This window comes from Thunnus thynnus, chromosome 11 (assembly GCF_963924715.1).
Source record: "Thunnus thynnus chromosome 11, fThuThy2.1, whole genome shotgun sequence".
Classification (NCBI taxonomy): domain Eukaryota; kingdom Metazoa; phylum Chordata; class Actinopteri; order Scombriformes; family Scombridae; genus Thunnus; species Thunnus thynnus.
The window spans coordinates 6,330,926-6,347,027 of NC_089527.1; positions in this window are offsets into that span (position 1 = coordinate 6,330,926).

Consider the following 16,102-nt stretch of genomic DNA (forward strand, 5'->3'; position numbering starts at 1 on the left):
TTTCCTCCTGAAAACAAATCATTTTTAAAATATTTGTATGAAATAAATATTTGTAAAAAAAAACCCACTATTTGTGCTTTGCCGAATAACGTATTTGTATTCGGGCACACCTCTATTTAATACCTGTTGGATTGTCTGACTGCTTGTGTTTCGTTACCATTTGTAGCGACGGCGGTAGTAGTGTTTCTGGCAGGGTGGCATTAAAGAATTCATCCTCAAACTGCTCCAGTTGCTCTAATATTTGCCCAGAGAGGTTTTAATCAAGGCACATTTTATGCCTAATATCTGTTTATGACATTTGATGAAAATTGCAACTTCCTTTGAGGTAAAATCTCAAATTATATCACATTTTTTATTGTTTACACTCCACAATGGAAAAGTGCCCAGATACAACACAACACAATCCACACTGAGTCACGGAGAGTTTGTTTATTAGATAGTTTTGGTAAACATCATCCCACCATCATCTGTCTCCTTTTTCCCCACCAGCCATCATATGTCTGGCGTTGTTTCCCCTGATTGGCTTGGATAAAGCTTTGACAGTTTTCCTGGACGACAACAGAAACCCACATTCGCAGCCGTCTGGGTGCGGTTATTTTGGAGGAGCTTTGGTTTGCTTTGTTTGAATAATCCCCAGCATCCACGGTGTAAACGCGCTATAACTCTCCAGTCAGCTTCCAAATTACTCTCAGTGGAGCAGCTCCACATTTCATCTCACGGGTGACATCACAAATGAACTTTGGGGGTGATCTGTAGCTTCAGAGAGGGGCAGTTGTTTATGTACTTAACAAAACAGACTCATATGCACCGAGTAATATATGCAAACCCAGTTTTTAGCCTGGATTATTTTCTCTTTAATGTAGCACAGTTATGAGGAAGTTCTCCTTGCATAGGCTCTGGGGATTCTGCCATATTAGACATATAACTCCATAGGATTACATTTATTGAGGATGATATTTATAGTGAGCTACATATATGATCATATATTATCATGGCTGCACCTTTTCAAGCGCATGTTGGAGGAGACACAGCCTCCAGCACCGGGGGCTGAGCTGTATGTAAAGTTATTCATACATAATGAATCCCCATCTCCCACTTCAGCCTCCCCCCTCTCCTTTGCAGTCATTTATTTCTTGTGTTGTTGTGTCCGTTGTTTGTTCAGCTTGTTGGATTTCTTTATTTCTTTGTTTCTCTTTCTGTCAGTTAAGCCCCAGTTTTACTAAATATAGATCGGCTGCATGTCATTTGATCTATTGCAAATTAGGTGAGAAACATGTAGCTCCATTATCAACTAATATGGGTCCTGTATTATTACCTGTTTTGTAGAGAGTCCTCTGCAGTGGTGGAAACTGAGTAAAATTACTCAAATATTGTATTTAGGTACAATTTTACTCGAGTATTTCCATGTGATGCTACTTTATACTTCCACTCCACTACATTTCAAAGGGAAATATTGTACTTTCTACTCCACTACATTTATTTGACAGCTTTAGTTACTTTTCAGATGAATATTTGACACAATGGATAATATAACAAGCTTTTAAAATACAACACATTGTTAAAGATGAAACCAGTGGTTTCCAACCTTTTTTGGCTTTTGACGTCTTACAAAAAGCAGTGTGTAGTCGGGGTCACATTTCACATGTCTATGAGTTGTTAACAGCTCCACCAAATAGTGATTTTTCCCTCTAAACTTCTCACATGCTTTCATTTCAATAAATGTTCAAATGATCCAATATTTCACCAAAAATCAAAGATTAGAGAAAAAGTCCAAAAACTGAAAACAGATTTGTGTATCAGAACTTTGTTTTTTCTTCTTTCCTCTCCCATTAATCATCTCACCACCCCTCAGATTTATCTGGTGACCCTTTGGAGGGGCCCGACCCCTAGGTTGGGAACACTGGACTAAACTAGCTAACTGTATATAAAGTAGTGTAAACTAGCTCCACCTCCAGCAGCTACAACAGTAACATGCTGCTCTAACCTCAAGACAATCTTGACAAATAGAAACTTAAAACATGTGTTGGTAAGTCACATTGGGGGATACTTACTAAGGATTTGCAACCCTTTTTTAGGTGCTAAACAGCCTAATTGTGTTCCGTCTTATTCACTAAAAGGCCACACTGAGGTTTTTTGCACCAGTGACATGGATGAAAAACTTAAATCACAGAAAATTGCATGTTTGGTCTCATGCAATATGTATTTTAAGGCCTAATTTAGAGAAAGTTGCGCCTGAAATTTAACATCTGGGAAAGGTAGATGACGCAAACTAGCCGGGTGAGAGCGATGAGTGAGAGAGAAGCGCAAATTAAAAGATGCATTATAAATTAACTTTAGGAGGGATATGAGCTCAGCAACACAACATGGCATGCTAAACTGAAAAATTGCAGTCATGCAAAGTTTTGCACGTCTGTTTGTGTGTTTGTGTGAGGAGACGAGTGCAAAACTCTATCAGCTCAGTCTACAGTTGAGTTAACTGGTAACACTTAGCATTTATAAGCAGTATATAAACAGTTAATTAGTAGTTGTAAGCAGATATAAGTGTGTATTGTACTCATCAACAACTATAACTCCTCCTATGGATGCTTAAAGTAAAATGTTACCAGTTAACCCACAGGAAATGGCTCAGAATGGTTCTGGCCCACCCCAACATACATCATACACAAGGGTTGGGAAGCTTTACCCTGGAGCAACAGGTTGATCAGGTCACACTGTCTGTTGGGGTATTTTTCCACGTCACAACATATCCATCCTCAATCTCATCTCTCTTCTGATTTCTTCCCCTAATCTACCTCATCTCCACTCTTCTTTGTCTGCCTGCGTCCTCTCATTATTCCACCATAATATCCAATCGTCTGTCGCCCTGCTTGTGATTAGTACTGTATCCCAGCTCGTCGTGAGTGTGTGCGCGCATTAGAGACACCTCATCATCAGCCAATCATACGGATCAGTGCCGATGATCCGGCTGGAGCGTGAGGAAAGAAAAGCAAGCTATTGTTTTTGGACTCGCTCCTCCTTTCTCTGTCTCCACCACAATGGACCCAACCTGTCATTGAGGCTTTCACTCGTTGAGCCAAAAGAGCTAATTCGTCCATTTATATTTATGTATGCAAAACCCCTTCCTCTCTGCCATTAAAACAATGCAAATGAAATTGAGTTGCTTTGTTAATTTGTCCCCTTTTCTATTTCCCCAAAAACCCTCAGATAGATGTGGATCTGAACCTTTGTGCTGTAGTCATGCGCCGCCAAACATTAGGAAATAACAGAACCACTGTGAGCTGATAAGACCGACAAAAGAGGTCAATGATCTCAGCATCATGGACATAGAAACAAAACAAGGTGAGACTCATAGGCGTAGATTTTGGGGGGGATGCAGGGGATACGTCCCCCTCAATATTTAGAATATGAAAGAAGCAGGGGGCTTTTATGTTGAAAAACTGCTGTAACTTTAGTAATTGACGTAACAATGCCTCCGACAGGGGGGCTCTTTTTCTTCAGCTCTGGGTCTTTTTTTACTCCCAAAATATGAATATGAATTATGAGCTCATACAACCACTGAGTCTTTTGTGGCAAACATAATTATCCCTGCCACACACACACACACACACACACACACAGTGTTGTGATGTCAGTCAGCAGCGGCGCAGCGTCTCCTCCTCTCCTCTGGCACTGTTCATAATAGGTTCATAACATTGACTGTATATAAAGATAGACATCATGACAGCCTCCCAAAAGTCAAGCCAAAACATCTGGATCGCTCCCTAGTGGCTGGCTGCAGCATAGGTCATAAATCCCGCCCCCTCCATGTTAGCGGATGGGACATGAGCCAAACTAAAAATCAAAGTACACGCCAAATTTTGGTTTGTGTCATTTTAGGTCATGCTTATGCTTGTTCAAGTGCTCATTTTTCTGATAAATTTGTTTTTAATTAGTTATTTGACGATATGAAATGCGAGTGTGACATCATGATTGACAGCTGTGACAGCCACTCTCAAACCTCCGCCAGACAGCGGGACAGCTAAGGGGGGCGTGTCCTGCGGGCCGTCATCCTGCCGCCTGACTCTACTGTGCAGACTGTGGCTCCAAATGACAACACACAAGCAAGATGGCCGCTCCCGGAAAGGAGATATTTTGGCGTCACTTTTGAATAGCGGTACAAAGTGGAGACACATCGTCCATATTTATATACAGTCAGTGGTTGATAATCATGAAGGAGTCAGAAGGGAAAAGAGGGAGGAGGTCCGATATTAGGACTTTTTTTCTCAAAAAGTCTCAAAACCATGTAGGTTGTGAGCCAGTAGCTTCTTGAGTTTACTTTTAAAACTGTTGTTGGCTAGTTTGCTAACTTATCTAAAAATAAAAATAATAAAATAATGTTTTCTGCTCATAAAAGCTTGCTAGCTAGCTAAGATAGCAGCATACAAGCTAATGCAGCATTATCTGCACAGCAGCTGTCCAAAGTCAGTCAAAAGAACAGCAGCATGTGATAATTTAGACAGCGTGGGACATCTGAATTTGAATTTCAACAATTGGAATTTATTTACATATTATAAATTCATAGGCCAGTGCTAGATAATAGATGTTTTCAACATGAACATGAGTCATTGTGGTACCATCTGAGATTAGAAAACATTTTTAGGTTATTAAGGAAAGTTTGTGAGTTAGGTCTCCAACAATAGAGTGCATTTATTCAATTCAGTCTGACCGCACGCAGTGATGAAACAACGGTCATCTAATTGTAGTTATTTGTTGGGTGATTCATAATTCCTTCCTTCAGGACACAACAGGAGGCAATGGGAGTGCAGTTAAAGTGAGTGAAACAATTAACAGAATTCTCTCTCTCTCTCTCTCATTTGATTTGTGCCTGGGTTACAATTAAACTATTCAGGTATAAAATGACCATATGAATAATAGCAGTTTACATCTTGCTAAAATGTGAACTTCATGCAGGAAGTACCAGTCATTGAGGCAGAGAGACAGACAAACAAGTTAATATACTATAGTCAGGATTCACATTGACATGGAAACAGCTTGACATTTTAAAAAGTGTTTTCCAAGCCTGGAGATGGTATAAATGGAAAAGGGCATATATGTCCATAGTGGATCAACTCACAATAATAAAAAAATATTTTTTTCCATTGAAATAGCTTTTTTACAAACATAAAATGAATCCCCCTATTTTGGGGATTAGAATTACAATTAGATTAGTTTGTTAGTTAGGTCTATAACTATGGAATGGGCTGCAGGTTGGACCTCTTTTAACATGCTGTAAATTAGCCCCAAATTAATGGGAATTACCTGTGTAGATACTTTTTTGCAGTTGTGGTTTAGATACTATAATGTTTTAAGACATATTTAGAGGTGTTCTGGTATTTTGTCCCGACTCTGTAGGTACATTTTATAGATATTTTTCATTTTTTTAAAAGCTAAATCTTTCTTTTGTTTGTTTGTTTGCTTGTTTGAGAAGACTGAGTGCACAGGCAGAGAGAGAACACTGAGTGAAGATCCAACAGAGCCTTTCCAGCCAAATCCGAGGGAGAATGAGCCACAATTGCTGTCCAACAGAGTCTTAAAATCTCAGGAGAAGTGGTTTAAGGACTTTCTGTGGTTACATTATGCTCCACTGCTTAGAGAGGTTTTGTGTTTCCATTGTATGAAGACCTGTAATGACAAAAATGCAGCCTTAAATGCAAAGGTAGATCCCGCATTTGTTAGTGCAGGATTTTGAATCTGGAAGAAGGCGATAGAAAAGTTCAAAGCCCTTGCATTTACCCATGCCCATTATCACTCAGTCTCAGTGAGTCTCCATAAAAGGAAGTCCATAGAGACAAAGTTGTCAAGTGCATTGCAAACGCAACAGGAGGACACTGTCTGTACGAAGTAGTTGGTGCAGTTAAACTCTTGGCAAGGCAGGAGATAGCCCTCAGGGGGCACAAGAAAGAGGAGGATAATCTCAACCAAATGTTTAAGCATAGATCAGAACCGGACCCCATTCTTCTGTTATTAGTTTGAGAAGCGCAGCCACGATTATCTCAGCCCACAAATGCAGAATGAAATTCTTCAGCTCCTTAGCAATGCAGTTGTAAGGGACGTTATTGCAGCTATTAACGCTAAACGATTAGTGCAGGTTTCCCCAACAATTGATGGAACACAGGGTGTGTCAGGAAAAGACCAGGAGTCCATCTGCTTTAGATATGTAGACCATGATCTCTATCAAGAAGCATCAACCAATGGAGAAAACATTTGTGCCATTGCTTTAGACGTACTCAAAAGGCTGGGGCCACGAATATGTCAGGCAAGAAACCGGGGGGGCCCAGGCACTTATCAAGTAGCAACAGCCATTGGTTTTGTACGTACACTGTGGGTCACATCGTGTTAACTTGGCAACTGCCTGCAAATCATCGCCTCTGATTCGTGACTAATACACTAAGTCCATGAACTGAGGAATCTTTTCTACCTGTCAGGGAAATTCAAGACAGTACTTGAAAACATAGCAAATCATCAGAAAACTGCACAACACAAAATGCTCAGGCCTTTGTGCCCAACAAGGTGGACAGTAAGGCACAAGGCCATTGCATCAGTCATTGACCAATACGCTTCTGTACTGGACAGTGAAGAGGAGATGGATGGCCTTAGGTACAGCAGATACATCAACCAAGATGAATGGGTTGTTGGCCTTGGATCAGAGGTAACGGCAGAGTTGGACTGCCTGCATGTCCCAGACACAGCAATCAAGTACTACAGAGCCGAGTACCACAGCACGTTGGGCACAGTTGAGGAATCAGTTTGATCTTCAGAAGCTTGAGGGCGTTCTCCTTACAGGTCAAATCGTTGCCAATGTAGTAGACTGACACCCAGAGCTGAATAGACATGCCCTTAAAGTTGAGTTGCCTTTGTTTTGGGCAAAACATACTTACAGCTCCTGTGAGGAGGCTGCCAGCGTTTTACTGCAAGTTGAGATTCGTAGTTCGTTTCGAGAGGTTGAAGGTCTTTTCAGGTCGCTTTTAGTGAAATTCCTGCGTCATCCGCAGAAGCTGAACAAAGTTTCAGAGCCCTCGGGAGGCTCAAGACGTGGCTAGGGTCCATCATGGGACGGGGTCGACTGAACCGCGTGGCTTTATGTCATATTCATAAGGCTAAAGTCGACCTTGAAGATCTGTGAAGAATTCATTTCTTACAATGACAGACACGAAAAGGCCTTTGGATCATTTTATTAAACGCCCCATGGCCAACTATGTTCCCTCAGAATTCTGTGGAGGGCTGGGAGACAGAGAGGAAAAGGAAAGTTCTGTTTTACAAAATAGGACTTGGTGAGTCAAAAATACTGTCTTCTCTCCAGCCGTTGTCTGACAGTACCTTTCAACTGTTAACATAAAGTTATGATCTACTTTTAAAAGCACAAGAATAAAACAGTTTTGCTCAATATGGGACCTGTAAGAATAATCCTTTATGTTAAAGATGTGGTTTCTTGTGATTTCGACTGACACGGTTTGTGTGTAGATTTAAACTTTGGAGCCTAAAGTTTTTGTTCTCCAGAGTTATCTTAAGGGTTTAACAAAGTCTCATTCACTAATAGATTTGATCAATTTTAATCGGTTATGGCCAAAATGTATTCTTGTTTTCAGTCAGCTTCAATAACATAGTTGAGATGTGCATTATTCCTAAAAAATCATCCCAAAACACAGATATGTGTGTGTGAGCTATTAAATACCAGGGATTTATTGATTAATTCATTTATCATTGACGTGAATAGGGGCTACATGCACATTTCAAGAGGTTACTTCCCCAAACAAAAGACACAAAACAGGACAGAAGAGTAAATTATGCCTATATGTGTGTTGACTCAGCAGGGATAATATTAAATGAGAAAAGTTGATGTACAGGAGATTAAATATTTGAAAGCAATACAGAATGCCTGAGAGCCTTACCGCATTATATTCCATTATAATTTGAATTGTCACCTGGTGCCTGACTTTTGTGTTTTCCTTTACATAACTAAATATATTTCCACCCTAAATTGATGCAGAAAAGGCATATATTGCTGCATAAAATCCACCAGAATGCAGGAAATGAAGTGTTTGATGCACAAGAACGTCCTGCTTAATGTGTCCAGGCAAATGTTCAAACGAAAGCTTTGCCCATGGGGAGATTGAACCTAAATTTGCAACTGAAAGGTTGTAAGGTAATGTATAACATTATGTAAAAATGTAGTATAGATGGTACACATACCCTTCCAGTTGCTGACTGACTGCAACTCACCTACTCATGATGTACACTCTGTGCATTAGCAAAATAACTACATACAGTTAATTTAATGGAAATATTATTAAAGCCTTAATACAGAGTGTCACACTCGCTCTATAATTTGTGAGTTTCTGACACAAACAAAAGAAAAAAAACTGCTCTGCACTAATGGACCAACCACAGATCAATCATTCTGATACATGCTCTCATTTAGATTAATATTAGTATGCTGGCAATAATAAGGCAACAGTGAAACTAAGACCATGTCCACACTAAGCTAAGCCAGCTAAATTCATAAACGCATCTTTTGCTCTCAGTTTTCATTCCTTGTTTGTTTAATTGATACGTTTGTCAATTGATACACACACTTTTGCTTTTAATGAATGAAGAAAGTGATTAGCTTAATTAAATAAAAAACATCATAATAAGGTTTATTTCCAAGTACAACATGTCAAGCACCCAATAACTAGGAATAAAGCTTTCAAAGTCATTGCTAACTGTCACCCTAAACTGATGTTTTCAGACACAGTTGATGAGAAAACAACTGGTCAGAAGGAAAGAAGTAAGGAGGAAGTTGGAGAGATTTTCTCTTTTGTCACGATCACATCAGAGGTAGAGGTATGATTATGTGTGGAAAGGATAGGATGAGGTACTTCTTGAGGAGATGAGTTTTCAGCCCTTGGACGGATGGAAGAATGGGGGAGTGACTCTGCGATGCTGACTGGAGTAAGAAGGTCAATCCACTCTTGGTGATGAGGAGGAGGAGAGGAGGCGAGGAGAAGCAGGGAAGTGAAAGCTAAGTAGCCAACCGTCGCTGGAATAGCATTCCTTCTCTCTCCACGCTGTGAGATGATCCTCTCCGCTCCTGTCCGAGGTGATGGAGATTAGTTTTGGAATGGTGATGTGGTGAGAAGGTATTTCAAACACTTAATGCTGCAATCCAATTTTTCTACCCCTTTCCAAAACCGCAATGCAGTGGTCACATTCAATTTCAAATACACCAGTGCCAAAGCAGCAGCTTACAAAGACTCTTCAAATAATGCCATCACACATTCAACGCCATTATATTTCAATTTTTCCTCCACTCACTCTAACATAATGGTCACAGGAATGGTAAAAATCATTCCATTAGCGCCACCACACTTAAATGCAGCGTTTTAGCCTAATTCCAGCTGTTTTAGGCCATTAACTGAATATCAGACACTTTGAATTACTGCAGACCATTTTCTGAAAAACATTTCCTACTTTTCAAGCAGCCATTTGTAACATTGTTCTTCATGTGAGAACAACAACAAAAAAAAAATCAACCAAGTACTTGACATGCTTAAAATAGTTAAACCACTTCTGTGAATGTACATTTATTATCAAGGGTACATATTGTTCCCAAGTGCAAATTTGTTTAGGAATTTGCACAATTTAAGTACATTATCATCTAAGACATGTCCTTCATGAAACTACCCTAATGTTGCTTTGTGTCAAAATAAAGTTTTATAGGAATAGTTTGACATTTTTTAGTTATGCTGCGTTCCAGACAACTCAAAACTTAAAAATATCTGACCACCTGAAAAACCATCTACTAATAGAGCACTTATCAGGCAACAAGCACAAAGAGATTTCCAAGGTGAGGAAATTCAAACATAAGTAACATTAAGGACAATTGCAAAAGGTAGAAAACAAAAAAGAAAAATATATCTATATATATATGTAGAAATGAAAGTATGATGGTCACAGCATCGACAAGCAGACGCTCTGACGTCATTCAATATGGCAGCGTCCACAGAAGTGAACATGACATTGAGTTGATTAAGTTGAGTTGATTAAGTTAAGTTGATTACTTACCATGAATGGTAAGTAATCAACTTAAGGCCATATAGTAGTTTCCCCTGCCTAAAACCACTGTAAATAAAGTAAGACTGATTATCTATGTAAAGTGATGCATAAGAATCAATAAGAAGACAAGTTTCTTGTGGTCAGCCATTATGGTGTCGTGAGCCGTTTTACAACCTCCGACTTGAATGGTACGCCGCATTAGATTTGAAGATTGATACCACTCTCATGTTTGAAAACAAAAAATGAAGCTAGAGCCAGGAGGTGGTTAGCCTAGCCTAGCATAAAGACTGGAAACAGGGGGAACTGCTAGCCTCGCTCTGTCCCAAACACAAAAACTCCACCTACCAACACCTCTAAATTCTCTCATTAACATGTTTTATCTTGTTTGTTTAATCCATGGAAATAGTTTCCCTCTGTCTTTATGCTAAGCTAAGCTAAAGTCTCCTTGCTCCACCCTTATATTTAACAGACAGACTCATCTAAGTCTCAGCAAGAAAGAAAATCATCTATTTTGAACAGTTTCTTTTATATTGTGCTCACATTGTGCATATTTCTAAATAAAGTTTTATCAAATAGCTTCAGAGTAGTTGACATACAGAAAACCTTTGGCCAGGTGGTGAAAGTCCAGCAGAGGAGTACTGGTTGGTTTTTGTGTATCCTGGGAAGTAAAGAAGCCACAGTGTGGATCATTAGTATCTGTGACAGTGTTTGTGTGTGTTTTAGGGATGTATGTGACTCACCACCACCGGGACAGCACGGTGAACTTCAAACACTGCAGCGACTCCTCGGGGGTCCATCATGGTGGGACTGACATGGTTCTAATGATGGTGTTGTGATTCTGGCAATAAAGGTGACTGAGCAGTTCAAGGGAAGGATGGTCCCATGACAACACAGTGACTGACAGCTCCCGGGTCGCCGTGGACAGCGGGAGGGAGGGATTCCTGCACCGATGCATCCCTTGATTTGTTGTCGGCAAGCTTGATTGACATGTGATGGTGACATGGCTTCAGCTCCTCTCATTTCAACATCCCATAAGTACACAAGTTAAACCATCACAGTGCACTGACAAAACATACTTCCTCACTTACCTCTGGTAGTATCTGACCTTGCAGATGTATATGTTTAGGTTTTTAGATTTCCATTTTTAAGATTTCTGCATCTACTGCAATACAATAGAGATGAATTGAATTTGCTTGAGGTGAATCTCAAGAAGCAATCACTTGTTTTCTCTGGATAATCCACACATCTCTCTATGAACACTTTTTTTTATTGGAACTACTTTCCACTGAAGGAGCAGTTAAGAACAGGACTGTCTTCACCAGAAAAACAACAGCGTTTGTCATTTTCTTCAAAGCAAACCATGTTTTACGTTCTCTTCCTCTAGTGGCCATGTAAATATTAATCGCTGTTTCTCAGAAGCAAAGGTGGAAGTGGTGTGAAATTGCAAAATTTCGCAAAATCCTTTCAGTGAAGGAGGGCTGGTAACAACAGTCAGCGCTGTTTTCTGTTAACCACGACCTCCATCTTCCCCTAACCTTTGCCAAGTCATAGTATTTCTATTTGAAAGCATCAGCTGTAGTTCATGTTTAGTGCTAATTATCAAATGTTATCATGCTAACATGCTAAATTAAGACGGTGAACTTGCTGCGTTGTCATTGTGAGCATGTTAGTAAGCTGATTTTAGGTACAGCGGTGCTTTGTAGTGCAGCCTCAAAGAGCTGCTAGTATGATTGGAGACTCTTAAACTTGGTTTTCATAGACAGATCTGATGTTTTTGTCTCTTTGGTGAAGCTTTAGTGGATTTTTAAATCAAATGCTTTATGTATGTCATCATTTATTTGCTAAATCTGTTTCCGTTGCACCAACTTTTCCACCTCAGCCAAACGTAAAAACTTAAATTGAACACAAATTGATAATGTGAATGTGAATAGAAACAGGTTACCTTTATTCTTGTTTTAGCCCAAACTATGATCTTTCAATAACTTTAATCTTTAAATTAACTTTAAATTAAATGTCATCTGTTTTGCACCTAGAGGGAAAAGAGAAAATATGTTTTTTCATAATTTGGGTGCACTGACCCTCTTTTAATATATTTTTAAAATACATGTATTTTTTTATTACTTCATGCATGTTTTATGCTGATTTTTTATTATCATAACTCTTGTGGATACTAATTTCCCTTCAGTAAAAGTCATGTCATGAACATCACCAAACGACGGTTAGTTAAAGAGTCAGCAGTGTGTGTGTGTGTGGTCATTGTAAGGACCACACATAGAGGGTTAATTAGTGATATGATATGTCAGTTATTTGCATGTAATGTGTGATTAAAATCCAACCGGCCTGTTTTTAATTTTGATGACAGTTGACACTCCATTGTTTCCTGCCAGGTGAAGCTGATAACGAGGTAAGTGGAGCCCGATATAGACGCCACAATAGGAGAATTTGTATAACGATATATAAAATGATGGTTTCTTATTTGGGTTCAGGTTCTTTGTCCCGAGATCAAGTCCTCAGTTTGCTTTGTGTTGCTCTTGATGCACAGTAAAGCTACTCACATCCAGTGTTTAGTGTCTTCTTTAAGTCTGAATATACATTTAAGTTTCTCAGTTAAGTTGAGGGAGATCTGAAGGTTTCCAATGACACTCTCCAAAGAAACCAGGGTGACTATTAGTGCTATTAATGGTGTCTAACAACAGAGTGACTCCTCTCACCAGTCCGATGTAAAATCTAACACTGAGCTGAACAATTAGCTGAAGTCTGTCAGGAAGTGCAAATAAAAAAGTTTAGAATTAGTGTTGTAGTGGTAGCTGCTCTGTTGTTCCTGAAAGAGACAAGATAAAATACCAAAAGCAGTTAGCATAGCACACAGATTAGTAGCTAATACTAATAACAGATAATCACATATAAAGCTTCATCATACAGGGGCAAAGACCAACATCACTGTCCTGTCACTTGTGAAATCTGGGAGTGTTGTTGAGAGTTTCATTATGTCAGACACATGTGACATTTAAACGGCATGACTAACAGTTCAAAAATAGAAGAAGGACGATGATTCTGAGTCATTACATTTTATCAAAATTACAGGAAAAGTGAGGGAATTAAGAGGAAATTGCAGAACAGATTGAGATAAGAGAAAGCTTCTTTTGTTCCTTTTTCTACACGTGACGCCGAGGGCCACCGACGCTAACGCCTTCCATTCATCCACACAACAGGAGAAGTGTGTCTACGCGATATCCCAGCAGAGCAACAACAGGTGAGGGAGGCTCTCCACGCAGGGAATGGAGACACATTTTTTTTTAAGGAGTGTGTGCACACGTGCGGTTAGCCTGCTGTCTGATTAGCTGAAGGTGTCGGCTGTATTTGAATAACTCAACGCTAAGTCAACAAGGTCAACACCCAAATGTCCATGACTAAGAGCGGTGTGGTTCATCACGAGTTCAACACCGCATACTGAAACTGAAACTCTCTGTTTGTTGTGTCTGAATTATACTGCTTCATAATCATCACTAAAATATGAACTAATGTATTTATTTACTGAGTTAAAACTGGGATGTTTGTGCCTCATATATCTTATTCCTTTGTGCCATAAAGCTCCATTTGGCCAAAAACTGTTCCTCCATTCCCATGAACACACACACTTTTAGTTTATTTTGACTCAATCCCACACACACCATCCCGCCGCTAGAAATACTCACTAGAGCACCGAATGTGGATTAATACGCAGCAGAAAATAGTCCCCAAAAATTTCCTCCTGTTAGAGTGACGTTTCACAGACCGGGCAGGGAAGTGATGAGGGACGGACAACACATTGTTAGATTTGGTCTTTTTATCAGAGTTTTGCTGACAATAACAAAAATATAGAATAACACCAGACCTATCCTTTCAGAGAAGGCAACTGAATTATACATGATTCATTTTAAAGACTAAAAACAGCAACTTTACATTTACTCTCTGAACAAAAAGCTCAATATTCACTTCTCAATCAATAGTTTATTTATGTAAAAATGTAACCATGTAACCATTTTAAACTATAACAATTAATAAAAATGACTACATGTAATGTGAAAGGAATCACTTGTAGCGACAAATCCACTGAGAATCTCTACGAAGTGAGTCAGAAACAGGTTTATTGACAAGCAGGTTTGCAGGATTTACAAGGAATTTGCCTTCTTGTTGTGAAGCATAACATAGTATCACAAGTCAACTAATAATAGATAACAGAAAATTACAGTTAAAATATGTAAAATATATTCTAAACTGAAAAGAGCTGTTAGAGTTTAATATACATATATTGACCAGGAATGTGCAAATGTGCAAAAACTAACAAGTTCAGAATTGTGTTGACGTAACGCAGCATGATGGATGTAGTGGGTGCAGCATTTAGCAGCTGAAGACTCACATATTTCCCTCAAGAGTTTGTAGAAAACAAAACAGAGCTAAAAGGAAGAGCAAATATTAGACTTTCATTCATCAAGTGTTGACGAGCTAATCCTGCTTAGTGTCTGTTTGCTGCTGTAACATATATATAACATATATAAGGTTATATAAGGTGATAATATTGTGTTTTAAGCATGTTCCTCTGCCTCCAAATGGCCAAAATAATTCAATAAATGCAGCTTTAAAGATGCAAAATGTTATCTGAAGTTTCTCTACAGGCTTCTTGTAATTGTTTTCTATATTATTAGACTTTGTATGTTAACTGTTTCTCCACCTGTTTATGGAGGAGGAGGAGATTAACTGATATAGAGACATTTAAGAATGCAGATGTCTGATGACCACAAGGAGTCTATTTCCTCATGTTAAGTCAGTGATATGATGAATATCTCCTATGCAAACACACCCACGAGCAGCATTCATATTCCTGGATGAGTCATAAAGTAGGAGTCATGAGTTTCTGTGTGGATTATCTACTTATTGTAAAATATCGATGCACCCCGGTGACTTACTTGTTTACTCCCTTCACATATCAGAAACTGGGAGGTAATTCCACCTTCACATGATGCAGCTGCATGCATGGTTGAGTAATAAACTTACTCAACAGAGCTTATCTGTGCTTGTGTCTGCCCACGAATGCTTCTGCAGTGGAAAAAAAAACAAAAAACGATCAAACACAACATGCATTTCAAATCACACAGGAATTCTCCACAGTGGTCGACATGAGTGCATCAATTTTTGAAAATAAAGTTATGTTAGTATGCAAAATGAGTGCAGCAATCACAGTTGTTGTTTTTTTTTATTTCACATGCCCAGAACAAGATATGTACAGTATGCCAGCACACGCAGATCTGCATTCAAAGCAGCCTCCAGAGAGATTTCATCCAACTCAAACAACTCCAACCAAAAATCCCAGCAGCTGTCTTCACAGAGACATAATCAACATTGACACAGGAACCTCCTGAGTATTTAAGACACTGGCCCTCCGGTTCTGAACAATGTTAAATTACAGACATGTGGAGTGAGGTTAAGGGCCAAAAAAACCTGACTACTACTCGCCCGTGATAAACTCCTCAGCCTCCTCAAAATGAAAAACCCATTAAACACCCGCAACGCCTCGTCGCTTCTCAACAGCGCTCCGCGGTCCGAGGCATGAAAGCGAAGGAGATAAAACGGAAACGTTAAATAGGAAAAAAACATCAGAAAGTTTTCTCCTCCCCCCCCCCCCCCTCCCCTTTCAAAGTATGTGAGCGAGATGCAAGGAGATGACGGACCACCATGAGAGAGCGAGCGATGGGAGGCTCACAATTTGTTTTCTCTTTTTGTTTCCTGCTTTTTTTTTTTTTTTTTTTCATCTTGGCTTCTCAGGCAGACTTTTTTTTTTTTCTTTCTTTTTGATAAACAGTCAAGAGCTGAGCTACAGTGCAGAGAAGATATTTTCATTTTCTAGCTGCTGCCTCATAAACAGAAAGCTGTGAAGACAATGTGGTTAGAAATGATGAATATATAGCCAGTGGCTTTAATATCTTTAATACTCTCTGTGGACGTGGCGGAGAATGGAACAGTGTATTAGATAATGATGAAAAAGAGGAAA